Raw genomic sequence first — 17,240 nt, 5'->3', positions numbered from 1 at the left:
ACAGTCGAGAGTGTCCCCAGAACAACAATCCCAACCAGTCTGGAAAGTCCATTGGCCGTGGTAAGCCAGCGGGAAAGACATTCTACGCCAAGCCAACCACCACTTCACATGGCCATGTCAACTAAGTCTCAGCTGAGGAGGCTCATGATGATCCTAACGTCGTCCTTGGTACACTCCTTGTTAATTGCCATCCGGCATCTGTTCTTTTTGATACTGGAGCATCTCATTCATTCATATCTGAGAGCTATGCTCGATTACATAACACGACATTCTGTGACATGCCCACTTCCATGATAATTCAAACTCCGGGTTCGAAATGGCAAACTTCTAGAGTAAGCCATGGGAATGAAATTCTTGTCGATAGACTTGTCTTCCTTGCATCCTTAATAGATCTCACGTCCTCGGACATAAACATCATCTTGGGTATGGACTGGATGTCAGCTCATTATGCTAAGATTGATTGTGCCACTAGAACCGTTCAACTTACTCACCCATCGGGCAAGACAGTCAATGTCTTAACTGGAGTGGCCAAGCGTCAGTTTTACCCCCTAAATGCCAACCCCCTTCCAGACCTTGAAGATATTCCGGTAGTCCGAGACTTCCCGGATGTCTTTCCAGAAGAACTGCCAGGTGTTCCACCTGACAGGGATGTCGAGTTCATGATAGACCTTGTTCCAGGAACCATCCCAATTTCTAGAAGACCCTATAAGATGGCACCCTTAGAACTAGCCGAGCTTAAGATTCAACTCGATGAGTCCTTGAAAAAGGGTTTCATCCGTCCTAGCTCTTCTCCTTGGGCTTGCCCTGTCCTCTTCGTCAAGAAGAAGGATGGAACGGATCGGATGGTTATAGATTATCGACCTGTCAACTTGGTCACTATCAAGAACAAGTATCCGCTCCCCAGGATCAACGATCTGTATGACCAGCTCGGTGGATCCTCAGTCTTTTCCAAAATGGATTTGAGGTTGGGCTACCATCAAATCAAAATCAAAAATGGGGACATTCCCAAAACGACCTTTGTTACTCATTATGGCCAATACGAGTACACCATTATGTCCTTTGGTTTAACAAATGCCCCAGCCACCTTCTCTCGGTTAATGAACTCGGTCTTCATGGAGTATTTGGATAAATTCGTCGTGGTATACCCCGATGATATACTCATGTACTCCAAGAGTGAGGAAGAACATGCTGAACATCTAAGGCTAGTATTGACGAAACTTCGAGAGCATCGCCTTTATGCCAAATTCTCCAAGTGTGAATTCTGGTTGCCAGAAGTGACCTATATGGGCCATGTAATCTCTGGTAAGGGTAATGCTTTCAATCCCGAGCGAGTTCAAGCCGTCCTTGATTGGACTCCACCTGAAATGGTCAAGCAAGTTCGGAGCTTCCTTGGCTTAGCGAGCTATTGTCGCCGCTTCGTCGAGAACTTCTCCAAGGTTGCTAAACCTCTAACTGAACTCCTCAAGAAAGATAAAGATTTTCGAGTGGACCCCACAGTGCGAGTTTAGCTTTCAGGAACTGAAAAGACGCCTGACATCTGCTCCCATACTGGTACCACCAGATTTCTCCAAGGACTTTATTATCTATTGGGACACCTCGCAACAAGGACTAGGTTGCATACTCATGCAAGATCGTCAGGTAATTGCCTATGCTTCACGGCAATTACACCCACACGAGGAAAACTATCCCACACATGATCTAGAGCTTGCAGCTGTAGTCCATGCACTTAAAACTTGGCGACATTACCTTCTCGGTAATCGTTGCGACATCTTCACTGATCACCAAAGTCTGAAATATATCTTCACCCTACCGGATTTAATTCTCAGGTAAATACGTTGGGTCAAGTTGATCTCGGATTACGACTTAGGGATAACCTACACCCCGGGGAAAGCCAATGTTATGGCTGATGCACTAAGTCGTAAATCCTATTGTAGCAACCTGATGTTACAACAAGGTCAACCTCTTCTCCATGAGGAATTTAGGAAGCTTAATCTTCACATTGTTCCTCAGGGATTCCTATCTACATTGGTGGTGAAACCAACCCTTATGGATCAGATCATAACCGCCCAGCGGTATGACAAGGGGATATCTCGGATCAAGCAGAACATTGCTAGCGGAGCTGATACGTGTTTCTCTGTGAACGATCAAGGTGTTGTTTTCTTTGAGAACCGCCTAGTGGTTCCCAAGAAACAACAACTACGACAACTGATACTTAAGGAGGCTCATGAATCCCCTCTCACCATTCATCCCGGTAGTACTAAAATGTATCAAGACCTACGCCAGAGGTTTTGGTGGACTAGGATGAAGAGAGAAATTGCTCAATACATTGCTAGTTGCGATGTCTATCGTCAGGTTAAAGCAGAGCATCAACGGCCCACTGGCACCCTTCAACCTTTGGCTATTCCTGAATGGAAATGGGATAAAATCAGTATGGATTTCATTACCGGGTTTCCCAGGACCAAGAAAGGGAATAATGTTATCTTCGTCGTGATCGATTGTCTTTCCAAAGTAGCCCACTTCCTACTTGTTCGTGAGAGTATCACCGCTAGCCAGCTAGCTGACTTATACATCTCCCGAATAGTGTCTCTTCATGGTGTCCCATTGGAAATTAACTCAGACCGTGGGAGTCTCTTCACCTCTTGATTTTGGGAAAATTTTCAAAATGCTATGGGAACTCGTCTCTCCTTTAGCACCGCCTTCCACCCCCAATCATGTGGTCAAGTAGAACGAGTCAATCAAATTCTGGAGGATATGCTCCGAGCTTCTGTCATCTCTTTCGGTATGGAATGGGAGAAATGCCTTCCATTCATGGAGTTCGCTTATAACAATAGTTATCAAGCTTGCTTGGGCAAAGCTCCTTTCGAAGTTCTCTATGGATGAAAATGTAGAACGCCTCTTAACTGGTCAGAAACCGGGGAAAGACAACTCTTTGGCCCGAATATGATTCAGGAAACAGAAGAGCAGGTTCGCGTTACTCTTGAGAAATTGAAAACAGCCCAATCTCGTCAAAAGAGCCAATATGACCGCAAACATAAGCTCATGACTTATGAAGTCGGCGAGATGGCTTACCTTTGGGTTAATCCTTTAAAGGGAACCCATCGTTTTGGTATCAAAGGCAAATTGGATCCTTGTTACATTGGACCTTTTCGCATTCTTGACAAACGAGGATAATTTTCCTGCCAATTGGAACTACCTCCGCATCTTTCCAGAGTCCATGATGTCTTCCACATTTCTCAACCCAGGCGTTGCTTCGCGGATCCTATTCGTGGAGTGGACCACGAAATGCTTGATCTCCAAGATAATCTCACCCATCGGGAATATCCCGTTCATATCCTTGATCAAGCCGAGCGTACCACTCGACGCCATAACATCAAGTTTCTAAAGGTTCAATGGTCACACCACTCTAAAAAAGAAGCCACTTGGGAAAGGGAGGACCGTCTTCGACTTGAGTACCCCACCTTCTTCCCAACGGATCCTAAATCTCGGGACGAGATTCTTTTGAGTGCGGGTGAGTTGTCACACCCTAGCTAGTTCATGCATTAGAGTGTTGCATCATGTCTACTCTTCCAGAAAACTGAAATGGCGATGACAGAACCCCCAGCACCCCCTGGAAATAACTAGGGTTTACTAAAATCTTTTTCAATGAACCTGAAATGCCCTTCTAAAAAGTCCACCCTTCTAGTTTTGGGTTAGAACCTCTGACAAAATGGGTTCACATTTTTTCCAGGACACATAAGGTCATTGGATTAAATCATTACTATTTGCATTTGGGCAATTTAAATCCTATAAATATTTTAAAATTCCCAAATAATCTTGAAGGTATTTTTAGGCTGTTGAGAATAATTTCAAATGTGCCTCTGAATATTTGCAGGTTTTTCCTAAATGGAATAGTATTTTTACTATTTCAAAACACAGAACAGGAACAAATAAAAAAGAAAAACAAAAGCAGAGAGCAGAGGACTTACCTGGCGCTCACCTAGCAGGCCCACCTAGTAGGCCCAGCCCAGCAACCGCTCCAGTGAGCTGCTTGACTCGGCCAGGCAGGCAGGTGCTCGATGCCGGCACCAGCGTGCACCACGCAGCTGCCTGCCGCCCTGCTTCCTCCCCATGCCGTTCTGCTGGCCTGGGTGGACCACTCATTCCTCTCTCGAGATCGCAGACACACTCCTTCCTCCCCAGCTCCTCTCCCTCGCTCTCCCGCACCATGGCCGACGATGCCGCGCCCACGCCACCATGAAACCCGCGTCCGCCGTCGTCCCCGTGCCGCGCTGGCGTGTCCGTTCACTCCGCAGTCGTCGTCCACGTCGAGCAGGCCAAGCCCTGAGCGCTCGCCCGCTCTGGAGTCGCCCCCGACCCCGTCTTCCCCAACTCCGGCCGCCGAGATCGCCATCATCGCCTCGCTCAGCTCCGCCCTTCCCTGTGCCTGCTTCGACGCTTGCTGCGATCGCCGTGAGCCCTTCTCCTTCCTCCCCCTCTTCGTTACCTCTCTCATGCACCGTGTGCACTGCACCATGGTCACCTGCACCCGCCGCCGCAGAGCTCGTCGCCGACGTGATTCCGGCCACCCACCGGCCACACCATTGTGACCAACACACTCACCGCACTCGCAGGAACCCATAGAACTACTCCACGCGCCTCGCCGTGTCCCGTAGCCTCGGGTTCGACCTCACCCGAGCTCCGGCAGCCGCACAGCTCGTCGCCGGTGACGTTTTCGGCCACCCCGAGCTCCACCACTACCACCAAACGACGTGGCTTGCTCCCAGCTACGCGTAGATGCCCTCCGCCGTCCATTTGGTCGCCGGAGCATGTAACCCGCACTGCCCCGCCGTATCTGGCCTCGCCGGCGGCTAAACGCCGGTGAGTTTGACCTCGTTTGACCCTGGTTGACCCTGTGTGGGCCCAGGTTGACTCCCCCTGAGTCTCTGACAAGTGGGACGGCTCTGCTAATTACTTAGATTAGCACTAACTAAATTTAGTTAGTTAATTAACTACTGACATGCGGGTCCCACTAGTCAGGTTTGACATGGACCGGCTCCGTTGACCACTGACGTCACCTTGACGCAATGCTGACACATTAATTCAATTACTGGAATTATTCTTATATAGGAAATTCCAGAAAATACTACAAACTTCAAAAACTCATAACTTTTAATCTGTAACTCCAAATGCAAAGATTTATATATGAAATTTGATCAGAAAAATTCAATCTTTCCATCTGTAATGGTTTCATGCATGACAAAACACTTTAACCTTGCTGTTTAGGTGAAACAAGAAAATGCACTTATATGACTTAATAACATAAGCTTCCATTTGAACCTTTGATTCAAATGGACTCAAACCAACTTGTTTCACAATGCATTAGCCAGGACACCTCATATTGCCATGTCATAGAATGCATCATATTGTTGCATATTGCCATGTGATGATTGTGTTCTGTGATGTCTTTCGTGGTAGGTTCTGCCTCCGAGGATATTCTCGAGTATCCAACTCAAGGGCAGTACCCTACTGCTACTCCATCAGGCAAGCAGCCCCATTGATTATATCGATGCAATCCCATGTTTTTGCTCCTGCTCTCATTTACTGCATTAAGACAACAATGTTTCAAACTGCTGTGTGCTGTGGTAGTTGAACCCTTATCCTCTGCATGACCTGTCATTGCCACAGTAACTAGATGAAACCCACTAGCATGTGTAGGAGTTGATTGAGCCATGTATGTGTTTCCTACCTTGCTATGCCTGCTATGCTTAGAGTTGTGCCAAGTCTGGTTCATCTGGGTGATGGGCTAGAGTGAAATGATTACGTCGGTAATGTGAGGGATGTGTTGAACATGTTTTGGTAAAGGTATCGATGAGAGGCCATCTATGAGTACATGGTGGGTTGTTTCATTGAGGCCATCCTTAAGAACTGAGATCTGTATGTGTGATTTAAGAATCAGTTACTACCATGCATTGGGATCCTTAATTGACCCTAACGGCTTCTTAACCATCCTAGTACTCTATCCAGGAGTTACAACTAGTTTCTGGTGTTTGTAGGTTATGTGTTGGAGGAATTGCGTAGCACTGACCCTAGGGGTGGGCTATGATGCGATAGATAAACCATGGCACGGTGTACCGAGTCACCCGTTTGGTGTCTCGGGAACCCTGTTCACATCTTTCAGGTCCGTGTGTGGAAACCTCGACCGGACTCCCTGCGGATGGAACCTGGATAGGCGATAAACCTGGACTAGATACTTGAGTGTTTAGGTAGGCCGTGGCCGACACCCTCGTTGGGCTTTTGCTTTAAGGTTGCCAAGTACATGTCTTGTAAACGACGATAAGTGGTGAGAGTGTGTATGAAGAAGTACACCCCTGCAGGGTTAACATCATCTATTCGAATAGCCGCGTCCGTGGTAAAGGACTACTTGGTTGCCTATACAGTTCATAGACAAGTTAATGGTTACTACTAAAAGACTCAAGGTAAGTGCGAGTACCGCGGATGGCCCTCTCGTAGGATGACAAGGGAGGATCCACGGTGGAGTATTGTGTTGGTGATTAGTGTACTCGTGTGCGAAACTATTTTACAAGTGGTGTCTCGTAGGATAGCTTAGCCAAGAGTCAAAGCTGGCTTGCTGCAACAACTCCACCTCCTTCTTGAGAATCAACATGTATAGTAGGATCAATTGTAAGACTTGCTGAGTACCTTTGTACTCATGTACCTTTAATTACTATTTTCGGATGACAACACTGCCCCCTCCGACGGGTTTTACGTAGACCTCGACGTCCATGAGTGACTTGCCACCCAGGTGGTGATTCTGGCCACGGAGGGCCCTTTGTAGATACACAGGCTTTGTCAAGCCTTCTTTCTTTCTAGTGTCTATACTAAGACTAGTTTGCTTCCGCATGTGCTTGTATGCTTGTATGACTTGATGGTCAGGTCATGTGACCCCTACCTGTATGAACATGTTATGAATGGCTCTCTGGAGCCTTTAAATAAAGTACTTTGAGTTGTATTGTTTTGTTGTGATGCCATGTTGTATTTACACATATCGAGCATACTGTGTGTATGATTGAAATGCTTGGTATGTGTGGGATCCGACAATCTAGTTGTTTATCCATGGTAGCCTCTCTTATGGGGAAATGTAGTCTAGTGCTTCCATGAGCCATAGTAGTCCGCTATAGCCCGTTTTACCGGAGTCCTGCTAGCCCAGCACTACTGCTCAGGACACTTGACTGGCCGGCATGTGTTTCACTTCGTTCCTGTGTCTGTCCCTTCGGGGAAATGTCACGCGGTGACATCCGGAGTCCTGCCTAGCCTGCAACAGCCCGGGTTCCCGGAGTCCTGTTAGCCCAATGCTACAGCCCGGATTCACACGCTGCTGACAGACATGCTCGGTGTGATTCATGTATGCCTGTCCCCATAGGTTAGTGCCGCTTTGGGTTCACGACTAGCCATGTTGGCCCGGGTTCTCTGTCATATGGATGCTAGCGACACTATCGTATACGTGAGCCAAAAGGCGCAAACGGTCCCGGGCCATGGTAAGGCGACACCCGTGGGAATACCGTGCGTGAGGCCGCAAAGTGATATGAGGTGTTACAGGCTAGATCGGTGTGACTTGGAATCGGTGTCCTGACAGCTAGTGAGTCCCTAGTGTCATGCAGTCAAAATAAAGTCATCTCCTGAATCCTCATGTTCGTTGACGCTGTTAACAATGCTCGGTGCCACGGCGAGCGCAACAACTTGAAGGACAACGAAGAGGGCCTCGCGGGCCCTATGGATGGTCTGATACAGCGCCCGCTGCTTATTCAGGAAGCCAGGATCATCGGACACCTATGAGCACCTTGGAGAAACTGAGACGGCATGAAACGGTAAGGCCGCGCTTGATAGCTCTGGTTTATTTCAAACCTGTATTAACATACAAGTGTAATTTACTCGTCATTGGAAACAACGCATAAAATACAGGCGTAATGAAACCGAGGGCTCGAGGTCTGTAAGTAAAACCAGCGGGTTATGCGTGTAATTTGAAAGACCAGTGTATATTTTACAAGCACTGCTATATGGACGACATTACCAGACGATGCATGCACGATGTGCGTATCATGCCATCCATGGGCAAGGCTGAAACAACAGCTAACGGCTGGATTAGCTATCGTCCGAGTGTTGTTCAACGTTTTTATCATGTGTTAAGTACTTCCGATATTTTACTAGTCGACATCGACCAACCAAGCGCCTTCGCCCGAGACCATCTGCTTTAATTTACAAGCGTCAGTTTTACAAGCGGTTTTGGTTGGAAAACAACGATCCAATCACGGCCTAATATCATGAGTTGGTCGGAAGATCATATGGTTTCACGTATAACCTAGCCGACTTCTCGTATAGGCTATGAATGAAACATCAGACGATGAACTTCTTAAGCACGGAAACAACAGAAGAGGATGATCTTCTTAACAAGCAAATCACTGGCATTAGATCGACATGCAAAACAATACGAAGCATTATTCTCAGGAGGCACGGTGAACAGCTCGTGATGCCGCATGCCACAACATTCCAAGGTCGACCTTGCAATCAAACACAAGGCCTGGCATTACATAGACAATATTCAGAACAAACTCTTAACACAGGAATATCTCAGCAGCGTAACTATTTACTTCTAAGCTGAACACATGAATAGGAAAAAACACTCGACGCTGCTCACAGCAAGGGCGTTCCACTCAAAATATCAAATGCATGTCTTCTGGCTAATATCAATGAGCAAATTTTGACAAGGTTTTCTAATTCCAAAATATCAAACTAACCTCTTCTTGCTAACATCAATGATTAAACTTTGACAAGCTTTTCCCATTCCAAATATGTAATGCCTATGATCGTGGAGTCCTGTCGTAGCTTCTTGTACTTGTTTGGGCACTTTTTGCCCAGGGCACTCCACGTGTTGTTAAATTTCCAATGGTCTCTGCAGACTAGTCATGTAACCGGTGTCTAATAATACTCTGTAAAGCTTCTCGGTCATTCCTTCTGTAATGTAGCGCAAACAATGACTGCTTCTTTCTGCAAAGTGGAACGACCAACTGGACCCAGTAATGCAGCAGTTTGCCTTACACATTGGCTCCTTTTGTGCAGTTCAACTAAAGTCGAAGTCGGAATAAAACCAAGCTTTAATTTTGATATCCTTGTAAGCAACAGTAGGTATAAGGGAAACAATTACTGAGAAATAATGGTTGATGACTTGTACTCCCAGAAGAAAGGCATCTACTGATCTACTTTATCTTAATGGGAAACAAAACAGGAGAGTAGCAATTCTCCATCAGTGTGATTCATTCATATTGACTGAGACATTATCTTAACAGTGCCTTGTTTCAACATGTATAAAGAATGACAAAGTAGAAAAGTACCATTCCTAAAACAATGCAACTGATTCATTTTAACAGAGACATTATCTTAACAATACCTTGGTTAAACATGTAGAAAGAACTATAAAGCAGGATAGTACCATTCCTAACAAGTGTTGTAGTTTTGAACTAAGATTTAGTAGTTAATTAATTCTGAGAGTGGCATTGCTTAATTTTACCAGCGACATTATATTAACGAAAAGCATAAAAAGTTCTAGGGGAGAGTGGGAGCAACAACAATATGTGCTTCCATCTACTTATAAAGGGGGTGATGCAGAGTTTGTTGTAACAAAGCAACAAGCATCATGTCTGGGTTGGTCCCATTTTTGTTCACTACTTAATGGGAAAAGACAGCAATACAATAGCTTCAATTCAACATTTATTTAAAATAGTACCAAAACAAGTAGCACAACATCTCAAAGCACATTGCACATCATGTGGTTGAGACCAAGATTTGAAACAACTCGCCGTGAAGACTGGAAAAAAATCTCGATCTCCTTTTGTGCAGTTCCACCAAAATTAAGCAAAGTCACCGGTGTGACATTCAAGTTGAACTGCACAAAACACTCTTAAAACATAAGTGTTTCGAGTAGTGAAGCAAAATGTCACAATAGCAACAAGTTGAATCGATACGCATGTTTTAACAAAGGCAAAAAAGAAACAATTACTTGCCGATAAAATAGGATGAAACAAATGGTGACAGAAAGAAGCATGTAACTTATCTTGGATGGAAAACAAAGTAGGACAGTAGCATTTCTAAAACAGTTGCATTGATTCATATTAACAGAGACATTCTCTTGAAACAACATTCGTTAAAAAATGTAATTTAGTTTTAACAGTGGCATTGCTTCAATTTTCCGGCGGCATTCTTAGATTAACAATAGCAAAATAGCTATATGGGACATGCCAGCACCATGTGCGTCCACACGTATAAAATGGGTGATGCAGAGTATGTAGCCAAGCAGCATATATGCGCTGGTGCCATATTTGTTCTCTTTGAACCTTCTTCCTATGTGAGGGCAGCAAATCTAGTCCTACACAAACTACCCGACCCCCCAGTTTGTTTCCCTTTTCAACAAAGAGATCGGTTCCTTATAGATGTGTGTACTGGGTTACCCCCTTTTTCCCTTTTCGACCTACAAACCAGCTGGATAGCCAGTCTATACTAGTTTCCGCCCTCCTTTCCTCATTCAACCACGTCCTAGATTCTTGCTCCAGCCCACCGCACCCTTCTTTCCTCTTTGAACCAAGACCTAGATTCGATTACAGATCGAAAAAGATCCACATGCAGCTAGAGCAACGACGGTTTCAAAAAAACTTATACCTTAGGATCGTCGGGATGTGGCAAGGCATGCGGCGGGAGGCCGGATCTGCCCACACTATGTACGGCAGCGAGGAAGAAGGGGTCGATGGCCCTCCCGCATAGGCGCTGGGTGAAAGAGAACTGCGCAGCCGGTAGTGGATTGCCTCCCTCGCCGAAGGCGATAGAGTGAACGCTGCACCTCCTCCCCTTCCCGGTGCGACGGGATACAGACGCCTCCTTCACCAGCTGTGAGGGGGGAGAGAGAGACAAGAGGCCAATGCAGTCTTGTTTAGATCTGGTGAAGAAAGGGTGAGAGACTGCAAATATAGCAAACCCTAGTAAATGAACACTGAGCCTCCAGCGTGTAACATATATGTAGTGCGGCGAGCGTGTGGAGAGTGCAAACCCTAGCGAACAAGCGTTGAGGCTCCCGCTTATATATATACTACTGTAGTACAGACTGAGCTCCGGTGCCTTCAGTGCACCTGCTTTTGGCTGTATGATAGGTGAGCCAGCCACATTTTGGGCCCACCTGTCATAAATCCAAAGACAGGTGCACTAAGTCAATGAAGTTGCGTCCAGATAGTTCTCTCGTGTATACGACTAATATATAGTGGAGTGGTTTTCTTATTCTCTCCATAACAATCGTTTTAAATTGTGTAAGTACGAAACGAAACTCTTTATTTAATGTACAGTGAAGAAAACTAGTACTACTTCCGATGAACTAACGATCCATGCCCACGCGTCCTGGTCGCACTTCCTGTCCTTCACGTGTGGTACACTACCCTCCCTTAAGTGAACAACCACACATGCGCCAAATTATCGGAAATGTGTGAGAGTGTGTACAAATAAAGAATTTTAATTTCAATTATCGGAAAGGTATGAGAGTATTACAAAGTTTGACTTTAGTCAAATCTAATATGCGGAGTAAATAAAAATGGAGGGCTACTACGTCCATCCGGGTTTTTAGTCCACGCCATTTTTTAAATCAAAGTTAATAGCTAGACAAATAAAATTACAGGGGAGCTGGAGACAAAGTTGTGAGAAGGCCTAGAAATCAATACAAAACTTATGCCAATTGGTTCATAGCCAATTGTGTGATAAAATTGCACCAACGTGAAAGACGACTGCGTCTCCAACGCAACCAAGATGAACTGACGAAGGATATCATCTTTGTGCGTAACAAGAAAATAGCACTGATGGAAGACAGCTTGTTTTTCATTGAAAATTCACCAGCCGACGCAACCATGAGGCGCAACCATGAGCATCGATAGGTCATCATGGTTATGAATCATCCATTTGGCATTAAGTTTGGGTGAGGCACCTATGAAGTTCGACAAATCCTCACTGTGGTCTGTTTCTTCTCAGTAATCAAGCTCGAGGAAGGAAGAACCACGTGGCAGAGGACAGTGAGGCAGAATAACAATGGCCATCCAATTTTGTGCAGTTCCACTAAAATTGAGGAAGACATGCCCGGGTATGGAGACACGCATCGCTGTTTCCAAAAATATAAAAAAGGGTTAGCAACGACATCTCAATTGTCAATAAGAATTAATGAAAAGTACACCAACAAACAGAAGCATCATAATTATCTTGATGGGAACTAAACCAGGATACCCGAGAAAAAAGCATTTCTTCATTTAACCAGTGATAGTACTACCACCATATGGATAATGACCGCACAACCACCATGTACTTTTTGTCGAAACAACATGTATACCTCCACTGATGCATAAATCAGGACAACTTTTCGAGTGGCATTTCCTCTATAATAGTACTAGTAGGTGATGTTGGACCAGCCGACAAACCCTAGCTACTATGCATGGGGAGCAGGGGAGTAGTCGCATAGAAGAAAACCCGCACGCAGCGACCTGGGGAGCTGGACCAGTACAAGAAGTTGTATCTCAGGTGGGCGAGAAGTTGTTTAGGCAGGAGGGCAAGATCTACCCATGCGACGGCAGCGAACAAGGGCGCGGAGGATCTTCGTCCGCACCAGCGCCGGCTCTGAGAGGACGGTCCGCATCGGCTTCCTCTGTCGCCGACGGCGACAACGTCAACGCTGCACCTCCTCACCTCCCGCAGCGAACGGGATTCGGCCGGATCTGTGACCACCGGTGAGGAGAGAGATAGAGTGGATACTATCATCTTCTTTTAATATGGAGAGGGTGAGAGAGCGAGACGCGAGAAAGTCTATCAAACAAGAGGCTATAATGGAGTAAAAAAATCTCTCCATAGTAGTGGTTTTAAATAGAATACGCGCGTTCCCGGAAAAAAAGAAACGAAAATTGGCGGACAATTTTTTTAGGGTCTGTCTAGGACACATCTAGATGTGATATAGTTATGTCACATCTAAGTTTATGTCCACTCTGTTTGTGGTATATATTTTTCCTAGTTTTTTTGTTTCTTGTTACTACATTATATACTTCTGGGAGCTTAGATGTGATATCCTTAAATAACATCTAGATGTGGATTAGACAAACTGATTTTCCATCGTACCAAGAAACAAAACTCGATCAAAAACACGCCCCCGCTTCCAGGTTGCGAGAGTCGTCGCGCACACACACATAGACATAGACATGCATATCCGTGTTTACGTAAAATTCTATTTCCATCTCTATCTCTAATCATATTTGTCCAACTGGCACATTATTTACGTTGTTATTTATATACGCAGCAATGTTAACGTATAGCATCTCTTGTATGCATATGTCTGGACCACTGCCACGGCCGGTCCTGACCAACACAAACCCTCTTAATCACCCGCGCGTGCTTCCCGCCCAAAACGGTCAGTGTCGCATTCATGCCCGGCCAGAGCGGACGCGACCTCTCACTGGCGCCGGCATTGAAGCGGCGCGCCGGCTGAGAGAGCGTCGCCCGCGCCGCTTCTGGGTGCACGCGGCTGCTCCGTGTTCAAAGGTCGCAATAGCCGGCTACAACATGCATGTAAAAAGTTCTTGGGAGTCCGTGCTATAGCTAGCTGTCCTCCCCCAAGTCGTCAATCTCTTCCAGTAGTGCTTGTACTCCATGGCGCGATCCATCGACAAGAAGGCGGGAAAGTTATGTATACTCGGTTTGCGGTGAGTGGCATGCCGAGCGACCGTGTGGGGTCGAGCCGTGGAGGAGGGTCAGACACGAACACGACAGACATGATTTAAACGTTGGTTTTGCTCGATGACGCGATCCAACGAAACGAAACGTTGGTTTCTCTCCGTTTCCATTTTTTCTCCGGAAAAACGGAAACTTTCCACTCCATTTTTATTCCTATTTCAAGGTTGCCCCGTTACAACATTCCATCAAATACAAAGGAAAACTAACACGCTTGCTGATGCATCTCAATGATTTATAGATCATAGCCAATATTTACTTCACAACTAAAGAAAAAAGTTGTGAGAGCGTGTACAAAAGAAAACTACTGATGGGGTCACTACGACTTAAACCCTAAACCCTAAACATGATTTAATTTCCTGGCCAGGTAGAACCTGTCGAAGGAAAGACGGCTGGCACCCTTGGATCATACGATGCTTTTGTGCAGTTCCACTAAAATCGACCTGAGCATCCCCGATGGCAAAGATATTGAAGAAGTGTGATTAAAATAATAGTGCTGGCACTAGTTCGTGAAACATAAACTCATCACAAGTAGAAGCCGGTAGAAGTAGAGAAAGATCGACATGGAGATGGAGCTACGGCAGTGGAGCATGCCGGCTCCAAAAGGAAGATGGACTACCTGGGACGTCCGGCTATAGCTAGAAGGGCGGTTGGGATGCGGCATCGGCCCATACCGCGGTGACCCCCGATTGGGACGCACCGACTGTGGGTTTTCTCCCTCGCCGATGTCGACCGCGTCTACGCAGAACATTGTTCCCTTACCCCAGCTGCGGGATCAGGCCCGTCGTTCTATGCTTGTGAAGAGAGCAACCTAAGCAAGTAGGCTTCTAGCTTAGGCTCCTGCTAGTGTATATATAGTGGTTTTCTTTTTCTCTCCATATCAACCAACTTATATTGCGTACGTGTCATTCAAGAGTGAAATGATGGTTGCTTCTTCCGACTAACTTACTGTGTGATTGGATTGCTCCTTAGTGGCCCCTACACGTACTCCCCCTACGTGTATGCAACAGTCACACGTACACATGGACGCAAAAACGCGCGAGACGCCCTAATGCATGCATGTCCGAGCACACAACGGAACACACACGTTCACGCTCAAGTGCTCAACCTACACGTGCATGCACACACATACTTAGTCAGGGTGAGCTAGTGACCGTATAAACACCGGAAAACATATATATTGAGTGCAATGAGCGTATTATGAAGTCCACTGACCATATTTTTACAAATATACAGTGACAGATAGTGTATTTATCTCGTTTGAAATTAAGCCATATTAACCGGAGAGGAGGCATTATGGACTAGCATTACTTTTTTGTGTCCCGTCAACTTGCCGAACGAGGAGAAGGTTGCAGGACGGGAGAAGCTTGCGTGCGGTGGCTCGCAGGACAAGGAGAAAATTTTGACTAATGCAACCTCTCCCTCGCTCAGGCGGTGGACGTGCAACAGTTAATTCGGCGTCAGATTGCCAGAAGCATACACTATACTACTAGTGCTATTATTGTTCGACTTCCTGAATAGGCGAACAGCCAAGCGCAAAGTTTACTAGTACTACTACTATAGTCTATAAAGGTACGTACTATACTAGTACTAGGAACCGGATGGAGGAGCGTCTGTACAATAATTATAATTTTAAAATGTGATAAAGCAATCTTCAACACATTTGGTTCTCTTTGAGGGTTCTCGCCTATGATAATGGAAGTTGATTACATGGAACACTCGCCACAATTCTTGCTTAATTCTGGCTCATATCCTATTACAAATAGTAGCGCTCGGTAATATTTCCTCTTTTTTTGTTATTCAGCAAACCTTGCGGCGCATCTTCGTTCGAACCATGCTTGCTGCACTTTGAATGTGGATGAGAGCTGGCTTGATGAAACACCTCGCTTCCTACTTCTTTTTTTGTGGGGTACCTCGCTTCCTAGTGACCAGTGTCTTGGCTGATCATCCTAAGAATGCTTATATATGAATAAAGCTCTCTCATTTACCCGTAAAAAAGATTAAGCCATATTAACCAGAAAGGAGGGAGTATGGACTAGCACTACTTTTTGGTGTGTCCCGTCAACTCGCAGAACGACGAGAAGCTTGCAGGACAAGGTGAAGCTCGCTTACGCGTTTTGACTAATGCAACCTACCCTCGGTGGACATGCATCAGTCCATTCGGTGTCAGATTGTCAAAGGCATACACTGTAGTACCCAACATGCGGAGTACCATCATTGTTCGACTTCACGAAGAGGCAAAGAGCCAAGCGCAGTAGTACGAGTAGTACTACTACTAGAACCGCATGGTGGAGCGTCTATACTCTTTTTTTATCTCTGATAAAGTACACGTTTATTCCGGAGAAGGGCGGAAAACGGCAGCCCAACAAGTAATGAATGATATCGATCAACCAAACATGCTCGAATCTTGGCCGCCGTGCGAGCCCGTCTGTGTGTTCTCGCTCCTCCTCTCTCTCAAGGAATGGCGGGTTGGCTCTTTGCCGTCAATTGAGATCGGTTTCCTCACACTCCTATCCCACATGTCAGTGATATGACAAGAGGATGTGCGTTGACCGACTGGCCATACGCGTACTTGGCTTTGCACCTTCATACTACTCCTCCCTCCGTCACAGTTTATAGGGCGCGCTTCATTATGATGCATTTCTCTCAATGCATTTCCACCACCAGAGAGACTTTAGACGCGTTTGGTTTAATGCTCAATTAATTAGGGCGTGGTAACCGCAATCAAGTCCACAATTTTCTCTCCATGTACTGTACTACTACGGAGTGGAGTAAGTGCATGCATGTGTGTACCTGGGGTGGAAGCACTGCATGCATGTGTGTACGCATTATTCCCTCTAGTAATAGACGTCGTGCTATAACTACCAATGCTATTTTTCAGGTCGATCGCTAGTCGCCTTGGTCCGACAGATTTTTTTTCTTTTTTCTGAAGCGCGTTGTATAAACAGTGACGGATGGAGTAGTATGAGCGGATTCATAGAATAGCGTATTGATGGTTGCTTCTTCAGAGCAACTTACAGTGGGAAAGGTGGGGCTTATGATTTGATTGCTCATTACTCACTATTAATGCGCCGCAATGACGGGGCTGAGTCTCCCATGCGGTTGTGCACTACCCCCTCGGTTCTTAAATATAGTCCAGAGTATTTGTCTTTCTAGAGATTTCAACGAGTGACTACTCAAATATTTGTCTTTTTAGAGATTTCAAATGGACTGGCACATACGGATGTATATAGACATATTTTAGAGTGTAGATTCACTCATTTTGCTCCGTATGTAGTCACTTGTTGAAATCTCTAGAAAGATGAATAGAATATTTAGGAACGGATGGAGTACACATACAATGCAAAATGAGTGAATCTACACTCTAAAATATCCCCGCTTGAAATTTGTAAAAATACAAATATTTAGGAACGAAGGAGTATAATTTTGTGCATGGCACATGGACCCGGATGATGAAGAGGCTTCTGGCA

This window comes from Triticum urartu, chromosome 3 (assembly GCF_003073215.2).
Source record: "Triticum urartu cultivar G1812 chromosome 3, Tu2.1, whole genome shotgun sequence".
In the NCBI taxonomy this organism is placed as follows: Eukaryota; Viridiplantae; Streptophyta; class Magnoliopsida; order Poales; family Poaceae; genus Triticum; species Triticum urartu.
This window is presented reverse-complemented; position numbering follows the sequence as displayed.